This window comes from Psilocybe cubensis, mitochondrion (assembly GCF_017499595.1).
Source record: "Psilocybe cubensis strain MGC-MH-2018 mitochondrion, complete sequence, whole genome shotgun sequence".
NCBI classification, from domain to species: domain Eukaryota; kingdom Fungi; phylum Basidiomycota; class Agaricomycetes; order Agaricales; family Agrocybaceae; genus Psilocybe; species Psilocybe cubensis.
The window spans coordinates 87,440-111,379 of NW_025952838.1; the positions used below are offsets into that span (position 1 = coordinate 87,440).

Genomic DNA, 23,940 nt, shown 5'->3' on the forward strand with positions numbered 1-23,940 from the left:
AAAAGCGAGAAAAAAAAATAAACGCGCCGGTAGCGAGTATATTATTATAAAAAATTCAGCCGCGTACGCGATCGTAATTTTTATAACTAAAAAATTTTACGATCGCTAGCGAGAAAAAAGGTTTAGGGGCAATTATAAAAAATTTTGAGCTGATTTAACTTTAATAGTATAAGCCCCTTTTCTATTTTTTTTAGTAATATAACTTGTATCAATATAATTAACTTTACCTCTAGCACTAGCTCCTTTTTCAAATTTTTTAGTTGAAATTCTAGGAATAATAGGTTCTCTCATTAATCTACCATTAATATAAATATTAAGTCCAGATAAGAAAGTTATAACTTTATTTCTCGCGTAGCGCGCGTCGGAAGATGCAAGGTTAGGATCATTAAGTAGTTTAATATTTTTTTTACGATAGATTTTATTTATAGCTATTCTAGGTTTTTTTCTTTTATTTTTAACAACAAATTGAATTAGATTAGCTAAAATATTACTATCATATTTAAAGTTATGAATTCTAGTAATTTCTAAAACTACAGGTTTTTTAAATAAAGTACTTAAAATTTTAGTTAATAATAAAAATTTATTATGGAAAACTTTAACAATATTAAATTCTCTTAAATTGATATAAAGATCTCTAATTATTGGAGATTTACTTTTTAATCTAGAGATAACTTTTTTTACTTTATATTTCATAAAAGGCAATCTTATTTTTTTAATATTATAATTATTTCGCTTGTTATAAAAAATATAATTCGCTGATGATTTATCGAGTGATAAGGACTTATTTTCAGTGCTAATAGGTCTTAATGCTGAGTTATTAGAATCCGCAGTACTGATTCCATTCGGTAATTCGAGTCCTCTCTCTCCGGAACTTAAGCCTTTTCTTAGTTCTAGTAAAGGAGTACCTAAAGATAGCCCTTCTTTTTTATCTAAAGGAGGTAAAGAAGTTAGTAAAGGAGGTAAAGCTCCACCTTTACTTGGAGAGGCCTGCGCTACCCTAGAGTAACTAGGGCTGGTTACGCTAGCATCTTTTATCATGGATTTACCCGGATTTAGCAGGGGACTTAATAAACTTAAACTCGAATTCCAATTTTTTTTTAAATTATCGTTCGTCTCTCTCTCCGAAGCCTTTAAGGACACACTCCCATAGGATTCTGAAAGATACTTCGAACCCGTACCTTTCTTAAGTCTGGTGTCGGGAGATAGTAAGGCTTTCTGCTTTATTTTTCTAATTATATTATAATTAAGTTTCTTTTGCATCCATTCCTCTCTTTTTTCTTTAAAATTATAAATAGTAAATAATTTTAATACTTTTTTTTTAGGTATAACTAAATAATAAAATAATCTAATAGTTATTTTATCTGGTGAAAAAAGAATAGTTGGTTTACTAATAATACAATAAATACTTTTAAAGAAATAGTATAATAATTTATAAATATCTTCCAATGAAATATATTCTGATATAGCTCTCCCCTCAAAGGGAGCCTGTCGCCACTCCTTTCTATAGAGTGGGGAAGTAGAAGGAGAAAGCTTATCTTGGTTTAGGTTAAGGTTTACTTTAGAGTCCTTGCTTAAGCAATAAATTTTATTTAAAAAAGTATAACCTAAACTTCTATTATAATTAAATAAGATACCAAATTTTTTAGATAAATTAGGATTAATATTAATATGACTATTTGATTTAGTTATATTACTTAAATATTTATGGATAATAGTTTTCTTTAGTTTTTCTGCGCTAGCCTCTAATTTTTTTTTCTTATTTTTTTTCTCTTCCGCTTTGGGAATAGAAAAAAAATTAGGTAAAAAAAATAAGCGATAGTAGGGCAACGCCGAACCTAGTTTAGCACCTATACCAAATCCCAAGCTATTGTTTATCACCTTACCATTTATGGAGGCAGAGCCGGTAGAGACCTGATTTATATTACTAGATCTAGACAAGTCCTTGTTATCTGAGATATAATCATAAACTTTTTGTGTTATAGTACTACTACTTTTGATTTTATTTAATGAAGCGGGATCTACTTTAGCCACGCGCGCCAAGCTCTCTCCTTTATTTTCTTTAGTTGCGGGACTATGTTGATTTAGCAAGGTAAGATCTAAGTTACCTTTCGACTTAACTAAGGGAACCTTTTTATTTATTTTTAATATGGTATCCTTAGTTTTATTATCAGCTGCGCACGCGACATCTATTACTTGTGTCCCATCTACGCTACCTTCCATTTCCATTTTTATAGCGGCTCTAGCTGCTTGGGCTTTTGCCATAGTAATAGCTACAGATTTACCTTCTGGTCTAGATAAGTAAGAAGAAATGAAGTCAAAAATATTTAAATTATTTCCACTTTGTCCTTTTAAGACACTTTTACCTTTAATTTGGTTTTCCTTTTCAGTTGCTAAGTCCCTGCTTTCGCTGGGTACCGCGCCTGCTGTTTTATTTTCAATTGAAATATCTAGTCCTCTCTCCTTAAGGAACTTTAGTTGGGGGAAAGGAGATCTCGACACTTCCCCATTACTTAGGCTAGATTTATTAGATAAATTAATTTGGTTGCTAGTATAGCCTTGATTTAAGTTAGAAATACTTTTATTAGGTTTTATTATTTCAGATATCGTACCTATTCCTTTACTTAAATAAGTCATTAGGGATAAGCTGGTATCTTTTAAAGAAATAATGCTTTGCTGCGCTGGTGCAGGTGCGCACGTAGGTGCAGAGTTTTTATTATTTTTAATTTTTTCGTGTTTCTTTAAAAATTTACTATTCTCTATAATTAATTTATTGCTATCATAGTGTACAGAGTCCATCTTAGCATTAAAGCTATTATCTGATAGTAAGATATTGTTGATTTTATTTATTTTTATTAAGTTAGCTCTATGTAAAGCACCAGGTTCTCGCGTAGTGAGAGAATTTGCTTTAAGGCTTTCTACGTTTAAGGGTTTATTAAGGGCTAAGCCTTGGTCCTTAAGCAGCTGAGAACTAAGCCCCCTGCTTAAGCACCAGGCACTACTACTATTAAAGGTAGAGTTTTTAGTTTTATTTACTTTTTTCATATTTTGTAATTTGACCTTTAATATTTTATGAGTGCTAAGTTTAAACGCGAGTCCAATTACCTATTTTTTTTTAAATTAGTATAGTTTACCACCCCCCCCCCCCCCCCCTATCCCTACCTCTCTAATTTTTTTTCTTTTGTTATTTTTTTAAAAAAAAAATTACAGCTTAGGCTGCTAAACCAAAGCAAGGGAATATTAAAAAAAAATTAGCGAAAGCGCGAAGTAAGAAGAGAGAAGCGTAAAGGCGAAGGGAGAAGGGTGTAGGGAGAAGAGAGAAGCGAGTAGCGTGTAGGGAGAAGGGAGAAGGGCTATTTTTTGGGGTCTCTAATTTTTATTTTCCGCGTTTATTTTTTTTCTTTATGCGATAGGAGAGCTAGCGATCGCTTATTTTTTTAAATATTAAAAAAAAAATAAGGGGAAGAAAAAAAAAGAATAAGGGGGAAAAAAAAGTAACCCATAGCAGAAAAAAGTTAGTGGCGTAAAAGTCTCTAACTTAACTTGCTATAACTTAAACTAAACTACCCGGTACTGCTAACACCTTTCGGCTAGTGGTGCACGTGACTAGTATCACGCAAAGTAAGGTATAGGTAAATAGGGAGATAGAACTTAGCACTTAAATAGTTATTTAAAGGAAAATTTTTAATAAGGTTACTTTAATTTATTTTTTTAATTATATGTAAAGGCTGCGCTACTCACACCACACTATCTCAAAAACATATCTCCCCCCCCCCCCCCCCTATAGTCTAAGGCGTAGTGCTTTCTCCAAAGCGGCTTTACTTTTTTTATAGCGCTAGCTTTCTATTTTTTTTATTCTGTACTATTTTTTTTTAACAAAAAAAAAAAATTGGCCGCTTTGGAGAGACTAATTTTTTTTTATTAAGCGCTACGAAAAATTAGGAGAATACCCGCTTTGGTAATTTTTTTTCTCGCTAGCGATCGCGTACGCGGTTGTAATTTTTTTTTTAGTTCCCTTGCTTTGGCTTAGCAGCCTAAGCTGTAATTTTTTTTTTAAAAAAATAACAAAAGAAAAAAAAATAAGAAAGCAAGGGAATAAAAAAATTTAAGTCGGTAGCGATCGTAATTTTTTTTAGTTCCCTTGCTTTGGCTTAGCAGCCTAAGCTGTAATTTTTTTTTTAAAAAAATAACAAAAGAAAACAAAATAACGATCGCGTACGCGGTTAAAAAAAAAAAGAAAATCGCGGCTATCTTCCGCTAGCGACTAATCTTTTTTTTATAAAGCTACCTTCTTTATGGTTAAGGCTTAGCCTTAGGCTAAGGGAGCTTTGGAAGAGAGGGAGAAATTGTGGATTGCTTTATATAATCTTTATAATAAATTAATTTTATTAAAAATAATTAAATAAATATATTTTTTATCCCGCAACGCGCGCAACGCGACTAATCTTTTTTTTAAATAAAAAATAAACAAGTAGGCCTAATTTTTTTTTTCTTTTGTTATTTTTTTAAAAAAAAAATTACAGCTTAGGCAGCTAAGCAAAAGCAAGGGAATATTATTAAAAAAAATTTAGTACTAATAGCGGCAATTTTTGTTTTCTTTTGTTATTTTTTTAAAAAAAAAATTACAGCTTAGGCAGCTAAGCAAAAGCAAGGGAATAATATTAAAAACAAAAATTAGTACGCGGTAATTTTTTTCGCTAGCGTAACAAAAAAAAAATAAGGTAGCTACAGTCTACAGTCTACAGGCTACAGGCTACAGTATATAGGGAGCTAGCGATCGGTAGCGGCTATATTTTTATATTAATAAAAATAGGTATAACGCTACCGAAAAAAAAAATAGCTACCGCGCTAATGCTTTCGGCAATATAATATATTTAATATTTGATTTAAAATTTAAATATTTAAGAAATATCTAAAAAAACTATTATTTAATAGGAATACCCTAGACTCCGCTAATATAATAAAAAAAATTAAGACTCTTAAAAAATTTTATTAATAAAAAAATTAGCGACCCTAGCATTAATTAATTTTTTTTTAATAGCTACCGCTACGCGATAAAAATTTTTATAATATAAGCGCTACCGATCTTATTTTTTTAATTTAAAAACAAAAATAGTATATACCGCTACGCGCAGGAATAAATTAGATAAAAATAGTATTAATAAAAAAATTAGTATCTACAGCCGCTAGCCGCTATTAGGCCTATTTTGTTTAAAATATACCGCTACCGATAAAATAAAAATTAGCGCTCGTAATTTTTTTAGTTCCCTTGCTTTGGCTTAGCAGCCTAAGCTGTAATTTTTTTTTTAAAAAAATAACAAAAGAAAAAAAAATAACGGTAGAAGGGAGGCTCTGCTAAGGGCGAAGGTCGAATCCCTTCCCTCGCTCTCTCTACTTCGACCTTCGCTAATTTATAGAGTAAAGCAGCGCAATAAATAAAGCCTTGCGATGCTCTGTTATAAAGCTAGGGGGGGGGGGGAATAAGATATACTTTGTTTATCTTGTTTATTAGATTAGACAAAATTTTTTTAAATATTTAATTTTAGTATAGCTAAATAATGAAAAATTCATATCCTGCTTATGCTAGTGCAGTCCTGCTAAACTAGCCTTGCTCTCTTTAGTTTTTAAGGTATAGTCCTCCTTTCTCCCTCTATCCTTAGTAAAGCAACTCGCACCACGCGAGGTCTATTTTATTTTTAAAGACAGATAAATAATCCTCTCCTAAAGAAAGGAGGCTTAATTTTGCTTACAAAAAAAATAAAATAAGCGCTTCGCGCTTAGCCTTAGGCAGAGGAGGAGGACTATTTCTTAAAATAAAGCGCTTTCCTCTCCTCCTTTCCTTCCTTATTAATTTTGTTTGTCTATTTTTATTTTTTGTTCTAAACAAAATAGGCCTTAATTTTGTTTTCTTTTGTTATTTTTTTAAAAAAAAAATTACAGCTTAGGCAGCTAAGCAAAAGCAAGGGAATAATATTAAAAACAAATTAGTACTAATAGCGGTATATTATTAAAAAAATTTATTGAGAGACTAATTTTTTTTTCTCGCTAGCGGTTCTTTTTTTTTTTTAATAAAAAAATGCCCGCTAGCGATAGCTATTTTTTTAAGGGTAAAAAAAAAAATAGACCGAAACTAAATTAAATTAGGGAGCTAGCGCTTAAGGGGGGGGGGGGACTTAGCATAGATGAGGTGATGGAGCATTATGGGGAGGTATAGGCTCTTTAGCTTTCTATTAAATTGCGGGAGGCTTCGCGGTTCGCATATAGGAACGACCGATAATTATAAATTTTATTATAAATAAAAGAGCTAGCGATATAAAGAAACAGCAAAGCACCTTTTAAATTTTTAAATAAATGAAGCGTCTTTGCTTAAGCAATAAAATAGAAAATAGAGTGAGGATAGAGTTAAAGTGAATAGCTACTACCTTTTATTTATATCTTAAAACTAGCGCTAGCACTCCTTTCTCTCTGTAGCTTTAGGAGCTACCGCTTTGCGTAGCTTGTCCTCAAAGGCTTCGCACTATACCCTTCCCCCCCCCCCCCCACCCCTATTTATCTCTAATTTTCCTTTATGTATCTACAGCCGCTAGCCGCTATTAGTACTAATTTGTTTTTAATAATATTCCCTTGCTTTTGCTTAGCTGCCTAAGCTGTAATTTTTTTTTTAAAAAAATAACAAAAGAAAACAAAATTAAGGCCTAACTAGTCCTAAATATCCCTAACCAAAACTCAATTAGAGGTTTAGAATTAGCTACGCTTATTTTTTTTTTATATTCCCTTGCTTTTCTGATTTTTTTTTTAAACTAAAAAAAAATTACAACCGCTAGCGGCTAGCGAGAAAAAAAAAATTTAGCGACCCAAAAATTAACTTAATTAGAGAGTGCTATTATTTAATTAATAAATAAAATAAGCACTGCGCACTCCTTTAAGGAGTGCGAACCTGTGTTCAGTGCTGTCGCTAGCCTTGATTAAAATAATTCACCTATTCTACTTAATTTATACTTATTAAAAGTAGCCTATTATAAAAATATATATTATTATTATCAAGGCTACCGACTAATTTTTTTGTCTCTGCGAAGCGCGAAGCGCCATTGCTAATTCTTTTTCAATTTTTTTTTTAAATAAATAGCAAAAATCAAAAATTACCCGCTTTGGATCGCTAGAGAGAAAAAATAAATGCGGAATTTTTTTTATTAAAAAAAATTTTAGCATTTATTTTTTCTTTTTTTTGTTTTCTGTAAAAATTTTTTGTTTTTCTCGCTAGCGGCTAGCGGTTGTAATTTTTTTAAGTTAAAAAAAATTAAGCGAAAGCAAGGGAATATAAAAAAAATAAGATCCAAAAGCGAGAAAAAGCGAGAAATAAACGCGCCGGTAGCGAGTATATTATTAAAAAAAAAAATTCAAAAAAAAATTGCCGTTATTAGTACTAATTTTTTTTAAATAATATTAAAAACAAAAATTAAGGCCTATATTTTTAACAAAAAAAAAAAATTGGGCAGACAAAAATTATCGGTAGCTAAAAAAAAAATAAGCGCTTACTTAAAAAATAAGCGCTTCGCGAAAAATTAGCGGTATTAAGTTATGCCTTTGCTGCTTAGCAGCAAATATCAAAATAAATATTGCAAAGGATATTAAAAGTTAAATTATAAAAAAGCGAGTATAGTTAAATGGTATAACCTCTACCTTCCAAGTAGATATTATCAGTTCGATCCTGATTACTCGTAATTAACCTAAGTGAAAAAGACTTTAGCATAATGGTTAATGCAGTTCGCTCATAATGGATATTATAAGGGTTCAACTCCCTTAGGTCTTAGATTGCTAGGGAATGGTGCGTTGTTAAGCATAACATTACTTAATAAGTCCATATTTAATAAGACTGCTAATCACTAGACACTTGTGCGCAGCCTTCCTAAAATATTAAAAAAAAAATAAAGAGCTTATTTTTTAATTAATTTAAAAAATAACTAAAAAATTTTTTTTTAAATCTAATCTTTGTCTTCGCAAGCATAGACAAGGATCTTCTGCTCCCTTCCTTATTTAGCTTAACTATAGCTAGGGAGCTACGCTACTTCTTTATTTTAAGCTTTGCTTAATATCTATAAATAATAGCATCTTAGCTACCCTGCCAGTAATCTGCGGAAGCAAGGCTCTATATCTTTACTCTTTGCCATTTCTTGCGACGTTAGTGACCCCCTCTAACTTGGGCTAGCGCTTTATCGCTAATTTTTTTTTTTAAAAATTAAAAAAATTAGCCGCGTACGCGAGAGGTTAATAAACACCACGCTCTCTCCTTTAATATTCTCCTTTACTTTATCTTTCTTCTTTTTAGATTTAGGCGCAAGAAAACCTAAAGAGGGTAAGGAGCTAAAGGTAAATATATATTGTCTTTATTTACCTTCTGCGCTAGCGACTAATTTTTTTTTTTACTTTTGTTATTTTTTTTTTTAGTTCCCTTGCTTTGGCTTAGCAGCCTAAGCTGTAATTTTTTTTTTAAAAAAATAACAAAAGTAAAAAAAAATAAGAAAGCAAGGGAATATTAAAAAAAAAATAAGCGAAGCGCGAAGCGCGAAGCGCGAAGCGCGAAACGCGAAGCGCGAAACGCGAAGCCTCTCCTTAACTTCTCTTAGTAAAAGTAAAAAAAGGTGGGGGGGGGGGGGGGGGGTAGTCTTATTAATAAATTAAGGTTTGCTTAATAAAAGTTTTTAAACAAGCCTAATTTAAAAATAAGTCTTTAAAAATCAATGATAAATGGATAGATCTACTTTCATTTACGGTTATAAACTCTGATTTATAAGGATAAGGAAAATCTGTCTATTAATCAAAATTAAAAAAGGGTATCCTTATAAGTGCTTTAGTTTTCAACAAATACCTTTTAAACCAAGTGAATAAAAAAATAAATGTTGAATTAAAGCCTGAATAGTTTAATAGGTAAAACGGCTTACTTGTAATAAGTAAATAGCGGTTCAATTCCGTTTTTAGGCAAATAACTTATAAAGATCTCCTCTCGCGTTCTAATACCGGCAATTTTTACTTTTGTTATTTTTTTTTTTAGTTCCCTTGCTTTGGCTTAGCAGCCTAAGCTGTAATTTTTTTTTTAAAAAAATAACAAAAGAAAAAAAAAAATAAGAAAGCAAGGGAATATTAAAAAAAAAATTAGTTATTTTTTAATTAATTAAAAAATAAGCGACGGGCGTAACGCGGTAGCGTGATAGTCCTTGCTTTGCTAGGATATTCTCTAAAGGATAGCTAGTCCTGCGAAGCGCGAAGCCAGGATAGATGATTATTATAAGGCAAATAAAAGGTACTAGCCTTGCTAGGTAAGGAGAATAAAAATAGAAAGAGGGGTAGAGATAAGTCAAGGGAAAGGAGATAAATAATAGGCTCCTTATTATATTATTAAGTTTTTGCTTAATATCTATCAATAATAGCACTAAGCAAAGGCGCTCCTCATTTATTTAGCATTAAATTAATAATTAAATAATTTATAAAATTTAATTAAAATTAAATATGAAGCGCCTTAGTTAGTAGCTCTAGCAACGCTAGGAACTCGAGTAGCTAGCAAAGGTTAAAGGAGAGGAGCAAAGGGTGCAGTGCCTTGTAACCAGCAAAAGGGCAGAAAGGTCTAAGTCTAGGTGGGGGGGGGGGGGGGGGGAAAGAGTATAGGTAAATGAGTTGTAGTTTAATTAGGAAAAACACCATTTTTTGGAAGTGGGTTATATCAGTTCGATTCTGGTCAACTCAGTAATTAATTAATAATTTGTATTCACTACCTCCTTTACTGCTCTCCTTTAAGGAGAACCCTATTTTATTTTTTCTAAAAAATGCTAAAGCGCTAAAGCAGTGTAGTACTTTCTTAAAAATAAATAAAGCAAGCGTTAGCGATAAAGTAAGGTGGCAAAGTAAGTAGATTAAGTTTATCTTCTAAGGCTCTTTATTTCCAGCCTATATTAACTCTAGTAAAGTAGAGAAGGAAGGGTCACTTTAAATATTAAAGGTTAATCAAGGTTGTTTTCTCGCAAGGCGGCTATCGCCTTGCTTAATCTTTTTGAGCTACCTAATATGCGCTGGTAAGCTGCACTGCTTCTTTTTAATTTTTATTAGAAAGAAGAGAGGCATATAATAAGTTATCAAGTAGAAGCTTTATCTTAGTAGAGGGATTAGGAATAGATATAGTCTTCCCTTTTTTTTTTCTGCGCGTACGCGGTATATACTACTTATTTTTTTTTTCTTTTGTTATTTTTTTAAAAAAAAAATTACAGCTTAGGCTGCTAAGCCAAAGCAAGGGAATATTATTAAAAAAAATAAGCCGCAAGCGATAAAAGGAAAAAAAAAAATAAACGCGACTAATTTTTTTTTAATCGCTATTTTTTTTTATTTCTTTTGCCCGCAGCTTTCGCGTACGCGAGTGCTAAGCAAAAGCAAGGGAAATAAAAAATAGACTAATTTTATATGTTAAAATTTTAGCGGCATTCTTTTTAAAAATAAAAAAGGGACAAAAAAAAAATAACTTAAAATTTTTAATAGAATTTGCTTAATTAGTATCATCTATGACTATAGCTAGCCTTGTCTACCTAGTATAAGCTTGTCTACCCTTTTAAGTCTTGTATAAACACAAGTTTAACAAATTATTTTAAACAACTATTAATAGAAACAAAAATGAAAAAAAGAAATAATGAACATAGCCATACTATTATTCTTAGTAGGGATATTAGGTTTTATATTAAACAGAAAAAATATAATATTAATGATAATAGCGATAGAAATAATGTTATTATCAGTAACTTTATTAGTTTTAATAATGTCTTATAATTTTGATGATAATATAGGTCAAGTATTTAGTATTTATATAATATCTATAGCTGGAGCTGAATCTGTAATAGGATTAAGTATTTTAGTAGCATATTATAGATTTAACACTTCTAATCTCATACTGTATTAATAATGAAAAACCTTTATAAAAATATCTGCTTTGCTTTAGCGCAAGCAGTGTAATCATAATTCTTATTCTCAAATACCTAGAAAATTTTCTACTACCTCTAAAAAAATAGCTCCTTATTTTATAACTGGCCTGTACGACGCTCCTTTGCTTTTGACTATTGTCCCCTTATTTTTAAAAAAAATAAGGAGTCCTTAAATTTTTTTACCTAGTACAAAAAAAGGGCTGCAAACAAAGGCAAAGGAGGGTTCCTTTGAAAAGACAACTTTAAAGACCCCAAAATAAAAAAAGGATGAAGAATACAGGCTAGAATTCAAATAAAAATGCATGAAAGAGATAGTAAAAAAAAAAATCTATATATTTTTTTTTTTAATTTATTAATTCAATACAAGAATTTTTCGGTGGTATAGGTTATGTATCTAAGCCTAATGCTACTTCAATCGTCGAATTTAGAGTTAGCACTATAAAAGAAATAGTTCAAATTATAATTCCTCATTTTTATAACTATCCTTTAATAAGCCAAAAGTATTCAGACTATATATTGTTTACTTTTGCCCGCAGTAATTTTTTTTTCTTTTGCCCGTAGCTTAAGTACTAAGCAAAAGCAAGGGTAGTAAAAAAAAATAAGTAATTTTTTTTAGTTAAAAAAATAACCAAAGCAAGGGAACAAATTGTTTTAAAAATTAAACATAAAGAACATAATACTTATGAAGGTTTACAAGAAATTGTAAATATTAGAGCATCTCTTAATTCAGGTTTATCCAAGGAATTAAAATTAGCTTTCCCAAATACTGTCCCTGTAATAAGACCTTTCTTTATTTAAAGGTATAGCTGAGCCTTCATGGCTAGCAGGGTTTGCTACCGCATACGCGGGAGTAAAAAAAAAAGTACTTTTTTTTCTCTCTCTAAAGCGGTAATTTTTTTTAACTAAAAAAAATAACGATCGCGTACGCGGGATTTTTTTTTAATAATATTAAAAAAATTAGTACTAATAGCGCTTATTTTTTTTTTTTTTCTTTTGCCCGCAGCTTATGCTAAACAAAAGCAAGGGAATAGAAAAAAATTTAGTACTAATAATTTTTATATTGCAGTTCAAAAATCTAAAACTAAGAGTGGATTAACTATCTCCCTACGGTTTTCAATAAGTCAACATTCAAGAGATCTCTTACTATTGGAGAGTCTTATCAATTTTTTTTAATTGCGGTTATGTTAATAAATATGAAAAACGTTCAGCAGCCTTTCGGCAGTTGAATTTACTGTAACAAAATTAGGGGATATAATTGAACATATAATTCCTTTTTTAGAAAAACATCCTGTTGTATGATCAAAACATTTGGACTACTTAATTTTTAAAAATGCAGCTTATATTCTTAAAAATAAAGAACATTTAAATACAAATAGTCCTAACCGAGAATTAGAAAAACTATTAGAATTAAAGAGAGCTATTAGTAAACACAGTAATGAGACAGGCGAGAAGTAGAATAGATCGCAAAAGGACGGAGTGAACCTCCTCCTAGTTTTATATTAATTATATTTATTAAGATAATTCACCTACCCATTTGGAAAGTATATTATCGTCTAGGTGGATTATTAAACTACTAGGTTTACTTCTTTTTAGAGCTACTAAATATTTTTATATAAGGCAAAACCTTCAAATTGCGGGAAGTTCTTAAAGACAAATCTACCAAATTAATACAGTAATGTAATTAATGGAACAGGTAATGACTCGTTGTATGGTAAAAACGATTTGTATGAAGAAATGAAATAGATAATCCGCAGCCAAGCACCTTACCGCCTAGCCGTTAGGCTAGGCGATAAGGTGTGCTGTTCATCGACTAAATGTGGGTTGGTAAAATAATAAGCTTTTTCTTAAAAAACTAACCTTAAATATTTTTTTTTTTCCTTTTAGCTTTAAATAAAATCTTTTTTTTATTAAATCGCCCCGTCTCCCGCCTTACGGCGATTCGATGAGACGACCCTAAGGAGACAGAAGTTTTAAGTCACATAAGTTTATTATTCTTGCTTAAGATATAGTCAGGCATAGCCGAGAGGTTATGGGTATACCCAGCCTTCCTAAGGTTAAATTTTTAACTATGGAAAAGGGGAAACACGAAGAGGAACAATATCTTTACAAAATTAATGTATTTATCAATTATTATTATACCTTTATTAGGTTCTATAGTAAGTGGTCTATTAGGAAGAAAAGTAGGTGTAACAGGTTCTCAATTTATAACTTGTACATCTTTAATAGTTTCCTCAATTTTAATCACAATTGCTTTTTATGAAGTAGGTATTAGTGGATCTCCTGTAAGTATAAATATTTTAAGTTGGTTAGATATCGAGTTATTAAATATATCTTGGTACTTATATTTTGATCAATTGACCGTTAGTTTAGGGTTAGCTGTTTTATACTGTTCAACTTTAATTCATATCTATAGTGTAGATTATTTATCTACAGATCCTGCTTAGCATACTAGGAACATGCTATATAGGGGGGATCTAAACTGCCAAATTCCGGGTACGCCCTAAAGCTTATGATACCAAACTATAGTCGAAAGGTTATAAGTGGCCAGAATAATTACCTGGGTATGGTAACAAGTCATAAGATGAGTGAAAACGAAATGGGCAATCGCGGATCTAAGTCATCTTGCTTTCCCTATTTTTTTTTTTCTCGCTAGCGGCTAGCGGTTGTTATTTTTTTTTTTAGTTCCCTTGCTTTTGCTTAGCAGCCTAAGCTGTAATTTTTTTTTTAAAAAAATAACAAAAGTAAAAAAAATAAGAAAGCAAGGGAACAAAACAAAAAAAAAAAATAGGCCCAATTTTTGTTTTTCTCGCTAGCGATCGCTAGCGGTAATTTTTTATAAAAAAAATAGAAAAACAAAAATAGGCGCGAATAGGGTGAAAAAAGGTGTAAAAGAGCAACGAGTAGACGGTAGTTGCTTTGGTCTAATACCAAAGTTAAGGTGTACTCTAATGGGCGGCGAAAGTCGTTATCAAATCAAAATCCTTTCTAACCGATTTAAAATTAAAAATTTTTCTAGCCTTAGTTCAACCGCTCCTTATAATCCTTGGTTTTGGACTGGTTTAATAGATGCCCCTTTGCTTTTTACTTTCGTCCCCTTATTTTTAAAAAAAATAAGGAGTCCTTAAAATTTTTTACCTAGTACAAAAAAAGGGCTAAAGCAAAGGCAAAAGGAAGGTTCTTTTTCAATCATTGTAGATAAAAATAAAACCCGTAAATTGGTTTAAAAAAAATAAAAAATTTTTTTTAGGCGTGTACAATCTAAATTTCAAATAGGTCTACACTTACGTGATCATTATTTATTAATTTTGCTGCAAACTTATTTAAATGGAATAGGTACTATTCATATAAATTCTAAAAGGAATACTGTAAATTTATCCATTGATTCAGTTAGAGATTTAGGAGTCTTAATCGATCATTTAACTAAGTACCCCCTTTACTTTCCCAGAAGAGGGCAGATTTATTTTGTTTAAGGAAGTTGTAAAACTTATACTTAAAAAAGAGCATCTGACTATGGAAGGTTTACATCAAATAATTAATATTAAAGCATCAATGAATTTAGGTTTATCTCACAAGTTAAAGGAAGAATTTTTAAACTATATTCCAGTATCTAGACCTGTCATAAATACTAATTTTATCCCAGAAGCCAATTGAATCTCAGGTTTGTCAGTGGTGAAGGGTGCTTTGATGCACTAATAACTAAATCACCCAATATAACGGAATTTCGTGTACAATTAAGATTTAGAATTGTTCAACATGTTAGAGATATTAAATTAATGGAAAGTATTATCACATTTTTAGGTGCTGGTAAAATATACAAGTACCCTAAAACTCCGGCCGTAAGTTTCAGTATTGTAAATTTTACAGACCTTAGCAATAATATTATTCCATTATTTAATAAAAATCCTATATTTGGTCACAAACTAATGGATTACCAAGATTGGTGTAAAATTCATAAGTTAATTAATGAAGGGTCTCATCTGACACTTGATGGAATGAAACTAATTAGAGAAATAAAAACAGGTATTGCTAAAGCTACACAGGAAGAAATATCTAATATTTAAAATCGCAAGATAAATTTGATTGCCATGCATATTCAAAGATTTTTCTCATATCTTTCAGCTTTTACTGCGGGAATGTTAGTTTTAATCTGTGGTGGTAACTTTTTTGTTATGTTTGTAGGTTGGGAAGCTATAGGAGTAGTATCTTACTTATTAATTAACTTTTATTTTACAAGAATACAATCAAATAAAGCAGCTATGCTAGCCTTTACAATGAATAGAGGAGGAGATATGTTAATGAGTATAGGTTTTTTTGCTTTATTTGCCACATTTGGAACCTTAAATTATTCAGAAGTGTTTTCATTAGTACCTTATATAAATGAAAATATTATAACTATTATAGCTTTAGCTTTATTAGGTGGTGCATTAGCTAAAAGTGCTAATATTCCATTGCATTCTTGGCTACCTGGAAGTATGGAGGCTTAAGTCAATAAAGGTGTAAAACAATTTTATTATTACATTATTACTCTATATTTTTTTTATTAAAAAAAAATTAGTTATTTTTTGTTTTTCTGTCGCGTACGCGGTCGCTAGCGACTCATTTTTTTTTATTACTTTTCTTATTTTTTTTTAGTTCCCTTGCTTTGGCTTAGCAGCCTAAGCTGTAATTTTTTTTTTAAAAAAATAACAAAAGAAAAAAAAAAGTAGTCGCTACCGGCCGTTATTTTTTTTTTTTAAGTAAAAAAAAAAAATACGATAGCAAGGGAACAAAAGAAAAATTAGTACTAATAGCGGCTAGCGGTAATTTTTTTTAATATTATTATTAAAAAATTAGTACGCGGTAAAAAAATTTTTTTTTTAAAAAAAAAATTAGAAGAAAAAAAAAAAGAAAAAAAAGTACTTTTTATTAACGGTAATTTATCCTTATTTATTTATAATTATTTTTATTATGGTTTTCCCTGGGCTGATTTAGTAGCTATTAATCACTCTATAGCTATTCTTAATACTATACCTAAATCTTCTTTACAAGCTATAACTGGAAACATGTTAGTAGATGGTTCAATAAGCTTATCCAAATATGATAGAGGTCAAGGAATATATTCTATGACTATGGATACTTATTCTTTAAATTACTTGCATCATTTAAATAATTCTATTTATAGTCAATTTACATTAACTAAATTTTATCCTTATCCTAACGTCTTACTTCCTCATCATAAAGATAAAAAAGTATCTCACTATCATTTTAAAACTAGAACTCATCCTATATATACTGCTTTACATAGTTTATGATATAAAAAAGATGAAGAGGAAAATAAATTTATTAAGATTGTTCCTGAAAACATTAAAGATTTATTTTCAGAAATATCTCTAGCTTATTGAATAATGGATGATGGATTTTTTGAATCATATGGAAGAGCTCAAACATTGGTTCTTGTACGGAATCCTTTAAAGAAGAAGAATGTATCCTTTTACAATCCTTACTTGAAAGTCTAGATATAAAATCAACCTTTGCTTCGCTAGTGATAAATAAAATTAAGAATAGATATAGAATAAGAATTTCTAAAACAAGTATGGATAGAGTTAAATCATTAGTATTACATAATATGCATGAAGATTTTTTATATAAATTAGGATTGAATTCTAATAACGCTTCTCCTTTAAGGAGAGTTGTAGTTGATATTTTGATCTATACAATCCCCTAAGGTGAGTATACGCGAGAAAATGAAAATAAGAATTATTGTTAATTAAAGAAAATAATAAAAAAAATTGTTTTTATTGGGGCCTCCTTAAATTTCACTATATGCTGGAACACCCTAAAGCTTTAAGTACTTTCGCCTCGCCTAGCCTATCGTCACATCGAAGATGAGAAGACGGGAGAGCTAGGCGATAGGCAGGAGTGAAAATCTTAAAGATTGGGCAATCAGCAGGAAACCAAATTAGGCTATTTTATTTAATAAAACCCTAAGAGTAGGATCCTCAGAGACTACACGTGAAACTTCTTACTTTTCCTTTGCTATATTATTTTGCTATTTTTTTTCTCTTTATTTTTTTGTTTTCTGTCGCGTACGCGGTCGCTAGCGATAATTTTTTTTTCTCGGTAGCGATCGCTAGCGGCTACCGGTTCTTATTTTTTTTTTAAAATTACAGCTATCGCGAAGCGGCAGTAATTTTTTTTCTTTTGTTATTTTTTTAAAAAAAAAATTACAGCTTAGGCTGCTAAGCCAAAGCAAGGGAAGTAAAAAAAAAAAAGAATAAGAAAGCAAGGGAATATAAAAAAAAATAAGATCCAAAGCGAGAAAAAAAAATAAACGCGGTATTAATAAAAAAAAAACAAAAGATTAAATAGTAGATCTTGGAAAAAGGGAGAAGATGATATAGTCCGATCAGTAAAGAAACTTACTGTTAACATAATTGCCAACACCAGTAAGTGCTTTATTACATGCTGCTACTCTAGTTACAGCTGGAATTTATTTATTAATTAGAGTAAGTCCAATCTTAGAGTACAGTAGTACAGCTTTATTAATAATAACAATTATTGGTGCTTCTACGGCCTTTTTTGCTGCAACATGTGGTTTAGTACAAAATGATTTAAAAAGAATAATAGCTTTTAGTACTATTTCACAATTAGGATATATGATGTTAGCTATAGGTATTAGTCAATACAATGTTGCATTAATGCATACTGTTAACCATGCTTTCTTTAAAGCTTTATTATTTTTAGGTGCTGGAGCTGTAATACACTCTTTTGGAGATCAACAGGATGTAAGAAAAATGGGTGGATTAATAAAATTTTTACCTTTTACTTATAGTGTAATGCTAGTAGGTACATTAAGTTTATTAGCTACACCATTTTTATCTGGATTCTATAGTAAAGATTTAATTTTAGAATTAGCTTTTGGTAAATATAGTTTTAGTGGTTTATATGCTTATATTTTAGGTTCTATAACTGCAGGTTTAACAGCTTTTTATAGTTTTAGATTGATTAGTTTAGTTTTTTTTTCTAATCCTAATGGACCTAAGGTAAGTTATTTAAATGCACATGAATCTAATTTAGCAGTTATAATCCCTTTATTAATTTTAGCTTTATTTAGTATATTCTTTGGTTATATTTTTGCTGATTTATTTGTTGGTATAGGATCAGATTTCTTTGGTAATTCTATCTTTATACATCCTAATAATATTGCGTTAGTAGAAGCTGAATTCTCATTAAATCCTATAATTAAATTATTGCCTGCTATATTAAGTTTATTAGGTTCACTTATCGCTATATATTTATATAATTTTAATCCTATAATTTTCTCTACTTTATTTAAAAATATCTATCTTATTAAATTATATTCTTTCTTAAATGGAAAATATTACTTTGATGTAATTTATAATCAATTTATTGTAAATAATGGGCTTAAATTAGGTTATACTATATCTAAAGAAATAGATAGAGGAGTTATTGAATTCTTAGGACCTTTTGGTTTTTCTAATTATTTATTTAATACAGCTAAAAATTTAGGTAAATTAGATACTGGTATTATAACAAGTTATGCTCTATATATTACTTTAAGTTTATTTACATTATTATTATTGATTTTTAGTCCTTTAATTGTTTATTCAGCTTTATCCTTAGGGAGCGCAGAATCTTTAAATCAAGAAGTATTAGGACTAGCTCAATTTAATTTTGTTCTTGATTTAGAACAAATGAGAATATTTATTATTTATTTAGCTACAGCCTTATTTATTTTAACTAAGTAAATATAGGGTAGCCAATTTATGCGAATTAGATAATGCGAAGCGCTAATTTTATTTTCTCTGCTAGTGCTATGGGAGACCGTGCCTATCTCTCTCTCTAATGCTTTAGCTTTAGATTAGATTAGATATTTTTTTTCAGACAAAACTATTTTTTTTTAAGATAAAATAATTAGCGCGTTTAAGGTAACGCGAAAAAAAGTTAAATTTAAAAAATTTAAGAAAAAAGGTAGGAGGCGGGAGTCGCGTGCCCCCCCCCCCAATAAGGAGAGGGAAGTATAATTTAGTTAAAAAAAAAATAAAACTTATAAATAAAAGTAGTATAATATATAAATTATATTGTATTAAAATAAACAATTGCAAAAAGCATATACAAAACAAACAAACACAAATTAGCGTTTGGCTACTCCTCCCCTCTGCCTAAGGCCTATTTTTTTGTTTTGTTTTACTCGCTAGCGGCTAGCGGTTCTTATTTTTTTTAAGTTAAAAAAATAAGAAAGCAAGGGAACAAAACAAAAATTGGCGCTTATTTTTTTTTCTTTTTTTTTCTCTTAAAAAAATTAATAGAAAAAGCCCCAAACTAAATAGCCTCCTTTCTTTAAGTTTCTTTCAGAGAGGACTAATCTGCTTTAGCGCTTTAGCGGTTTAGCATTAAAAAAAAAAAGTGGCGGGAGCGATCTAAGAAAGGAGGAGGTGATGAGCCTGTCGAACCTAGTTATTTTATGTCTTTAAAATAACTGCTTAAGCAGTTAGGTAGGAGGCGGGTGGCTAGTCTAGTTAATTGTTTAGTTTTAAATTTCAGATGAATTTAATTTTGGTTCTGATTGAACGTTATTCAGTAGTTTTAAGACATGCAAATCGTTATTCTAACTTAATTAAGTTTAAATTAAATTAAACTTAATAAAAAGTATAAGAATAAGGTGTAAAGGTGAGTAATGGTAAATAAGGTACCTTATAGACCTCAGAAATAGAGGATATAAAAATAATTGTTTAATTAAACAATTATTTTTAATAATTAGCTTAATTATTAAAAAAGGAAATTTTCTACTATAAGCACCGATTTATTTTGTTTAATGGTAGTTGGTGGGGTAAAAGCCTACCAAGCCTACGATCAATAGCCAAGTTTGAAAGAACAAATGGCCACATTGGGAATGAAAAGCCCCAAATTGCATAAGCAATCTGCAGTCAAGAATATTAGTCAATGCTCGCAAGAGTGAACTAGCTAACTGAAATCACAAAATAACTTAATTGGGCTTATTGTGATAACGTAAGGGAAAAAAATGATATTACCTTACTATAAGTGTTGTCTAAATTACTGGTGCCAGAAGACTCGGTAACACCAGAAACGCGAACGTTAGTCGTCTTAAACAGGCGTAAAGGGTTAGTAGGCAGTTTTAAAATTTTTAATTTAAGGTAAGCCTTATAAATTAATTAATTATTTAAAAAAAAATAAAAAAGTCGTTTCTTCATATCTCTCTAAATACTCCTTTAGATTAAAAAAAATCTAAAGGAAAAGAGAGCCTAAGGAGAGACAAATTTAACATTTAATTTATAACATATTTAAATTAAGAAAAATAAAAACTAGAATCTTATGGAGGATAATCAATATAATATTTAGAGTAGGGATAAAATCCTCAGATACTAAGTAGAGTACTAATGGTGAAAACTATTATCTAATGAAGATTGACGCTGAGGAACGAAAGTGAGAAGAGGGAATAGGATATTAAAATGCGACCTGAAAAGCTTATTTAAAGTATTACTTATTTAATAAGTATAATAATCTGTCTTATTATAGTTCACCTTAATAGACTAGCTTAGGTAACGAACTAGTTTAAAGCTTAAGGTATAATTATCGCTTTAAGTACTTTTTTTAGCGAGAAATTAAATTTGAACTGTCTTCTATGATTAGAGAAATCGAATCTATATAATTAAAGGTTCTCAGAACTAGGGTAATCACGTGTCCTTGGTGGTTATCAGACGGACAAACAGTTCTAGAATCAAAGTAGGAATCTAAGGAAGACTATTACGTACTTAAATAAGAACAGGGGAACTCCTATAATCTGCTTTAATTTTATTTTAAATTAAAGCAAGGAAAATAGCAATATTTTCTCATAGATTAGAGGAAACAAGACACGTACAAAGCGAAGGCTATTATGTAATGTAGTAGATAGGCTCCCAAAACAAAATGTTTAGGAAATAGCTAATCTGAAAGGATGCTGACTTACGTTAGGGTGATTTAAAAGTAAAAAAAAGAAAAGTAATTGTCTTATTATGGACATGGAAAATAAAACAATAAATAAAAATTGAATCGAATGGTTTGTAGGATTTTGCGATGCAGATGCTAATTTTCAAATATTCCCTAAAAAAAGATCTTATTTAAAAAAAGATGGTACTTTAACTTTTGCCTTTGCTGACGTAAAGCCAAAAGCAAAGGGTGAATATATTAACGTTGGATATGGTTTTCACATAAGTTTAAGTATTAGAGATTTAGAGTTAATTAATAACTTTCAAACTAAGTTTAATAACATAGGACATATTTATACATATCCTGAAAAAGAGGAATGTAGATGGGCAGTAACTAAAAAATCGGAGTTAATCCAATTAATAGAAACTGCTTTTTCTTTTGAAGATGTGATCTTAATCACTAAACATCAGAGAGAAAGACTAGCGAGACTAAAATATGTCATATTAAATGATATTAAGAGATTTGAAACATTAGAAGAATTTAATAAATTTCTAGATACTAGCTTTGTGTTAAATGAATACAATGAATATTTTTTCAGTAAAGTTTATTTAAACCAAGGTACTGCTTTTCAAAATTGGATTATAGGTTTTATCAATGGTGAAGGAAGTTTCTATATCAACCCTAGAGGATACTTAATCTTTAGTATAGAACATACTGATAGAAAAGCTCTTGAACTCTTTAAAGAATATCTAGACTTAGGTCCAAATATTGTAGACAGAGGAAATAGGGAAAATACTAGACAAACAACTTATTCATTAACAATACAATCAAAGAAAGATATATTAATTATTAAAAATTTATGTGAAAATCCACTATTAAATAAGTTAGAGGGTTATAAATTAGAACAATTTAATAATTGGTTGCTTTCTAGTTCTATTTAGTTAATATTAAGTATAGTTATCGTCAAGCGAGAAATTACTAAACCTTATAAAATAAACCGATTTTTTTTTAGTGGCGGGAATAATATCTCTGTTTATCATATAATTGATCTCGGGTATTAAACTTTTTTTGAACTTACTTTAGAATGGCTTGAGCCGTATGCGATGAAAGTCGCACGTACGGTTCTTTGTGGAAGAACAGCTGTAAAGCTCTGATTCCACGGTTAGATACCCAGTTACCTCTCACCGTCAACGATGAATGGTGGTTATTATTTTTTATACTTTTTATTTTTTTATAAAAATTTTAAATTAATAGCGATGTTAACGCGATTACCATTCCGCCTTGAGAGTACGGTTGCAAAACTGAAACCAAAAAAATTAGTCGGTCTCGGAGCAAACGGAGTGAAGCATGTTATTTAATACGAAAGTACGCGTAAAACCTTACCAGTTCTTGCATAGCCATTCTCTCTATATATTATAGATATTATTAAGTCCTTATTATTTTTTTTAAAATATTAGTGCTTAAACAGTATCTAAAAATTTAGACTAGAATGTGTAATTTCTTAAATCAGGTCTCTATATTATCTAATTATAATTAAAGACTTAAAAATTAAGAAATTCGATTACAGGTGTTGCATGGCTGTCGTCAGTCCGTATTGTGAAAAGTGAGGTTAACTCCACTAACGGACGAAATCCCTGTAGTTAATTTATACTTAACTATTTATGAATTTTAAATATTTTCATTTGGGGCTAAGACAAGTCGTTATGGCCCTTATGAACTGGGCTATCGACGTGCCACAATAGCTTTTACAAAATGACGCAAAACTTCTACTTTAAAATGGTAAACTTAATTTTTGTTTTTTTTTTTAACTTAACAAAAATTAAGTAAACTATTTAGTATTAAGGTTTAGCTAATCAATAAAAAAAGTTTATTTATTTTGAACGAATTATTGCCTGAAACTCGGCAATATGAAGAAGGAATTTCGAGTAATCGTTGTTTAGTACGCAACGGTGAAGCATGAATCCGTGATGAACTAACTGTCTGTCGCTGGGGGGGAGTTCAGATTGGGGGAAATCGAAATAATAAATCTAGATTAACTTAATAAACACTCTTTTTAATATCATATCATCTATAAACCTAATAGGCTGGATGATTGGCTCTACCTCTAGTATGCCTCCTTTATATAATTATTAATAATAATTATATAAAGGAGGCAAAAGAAGGAAAGAAATATTAATTTGTTAACTTTACCTTTATTTTTAATAACTAGCCCTAACTCACTCTCTCTCCCGCGTAAGCGTAAGGAGGGAACGGGGAGTTTAAAAGTGGGAGGATAATTTAGTTATTTAAGTGTAGTTATTCTTTAACATTAAAAGTTTAACTGTTTTGTTCAGGAATTAGTACTTTCGATTAACCCATTTGAATAACATCTCAAAAGTCATAGCAAGGTAGCCGTACTGGAAAGTGCTGCTGGATAATAAATATTAAAAAATACCCCCCTCTCTCTGCGATAGCGCGATAGCGCGATAGCGCGATAGCGCGATAGCGCGATAGCGCGATAGCGCGATAGCGCGATAGCGCGAAGCGCGATAGCGCGAAGCGCGATAGCAGAGCAACGCGACTAATTTTTTTTTATTTATGTCCAAAGCGGGTATCACTAATTTTTTTTTAATATTACTTAATTTTTTTTAATAAATAAAAATGAGTCGCGTTTTATTTTTTTTTATTTCCTTATTTTTTTTTATATTACCGCTAGCGAATAAAAGTTTAAATTTATTGCCCGATTTTTTTTTCTTTTGTTATTTTTTTAAAAAAAAAATTACAGCTTAGGCTGCTAAGCAAAAGCAAGGGAATATAAAAAAAAATTAGCGGTCGCTAGCGGTAGAAAGAAAAAAAAAATAACCCATAGGAGAGACACACAAAATAGCGCTTTCGGTTCTCTAACGCGGTTCTCGCTATTATAGAGGGTTCGCGGTTAGGAGAGGCTTCTCCTTTAAGGAGAGGAGAGAAAAATTAAAAAAAAAAGCTATATATTATTATATTTATAGCCTCGGTTGCTTAGTGGTCAAAGCGCTATTCTGAAGATATAGATATGGGAGTTCAATTCTCTCCCGGGGCA

The 23,940-nt window shown here is 30.2% G+C and overlaps 4 non-coding genes across 4 annotated transcripts; all 4 read left to right on the forward strand.

The window, feature by feature from the left end:
• Positions 1 to 7,647: 7,647 nt before the first annotated feature.
• JR316_0013465 lies at positions 7,648 to 7,718 on the forward strand. The gene has a single exon. It is a non-coding gene; the product is annotated as a tRNA-Gly (tRNA).
• A 16-nt stretch (positions 7,719 to 7,734) lies between these two features.
• On the forward strand, positions 7,735 to 7,807 carry JR316_0013466. The gene has a single exon. It is a non-coding gene; the product is annotated as a tRNA-Met (tRNA).
• A 1,097-nt stretch (positions 7,808 to 8,904) lies between these two features.
• Positions 8,905 to 8,976, forward strand: JR316_0013467. The gene has a single exon. It is a non-coding gene; the product is annotated as a tRNA-Thr (tRNA).
• Positions 8,977 to 23,868: 14,892 nt separating this feature from the next.
• On the forward strand, positions 23,869 to 23,940 carry JR316_0013468. Its single transcript has one exon. It is a non-coding gene; the product is annotated as a tRNA-Phe (tRNA).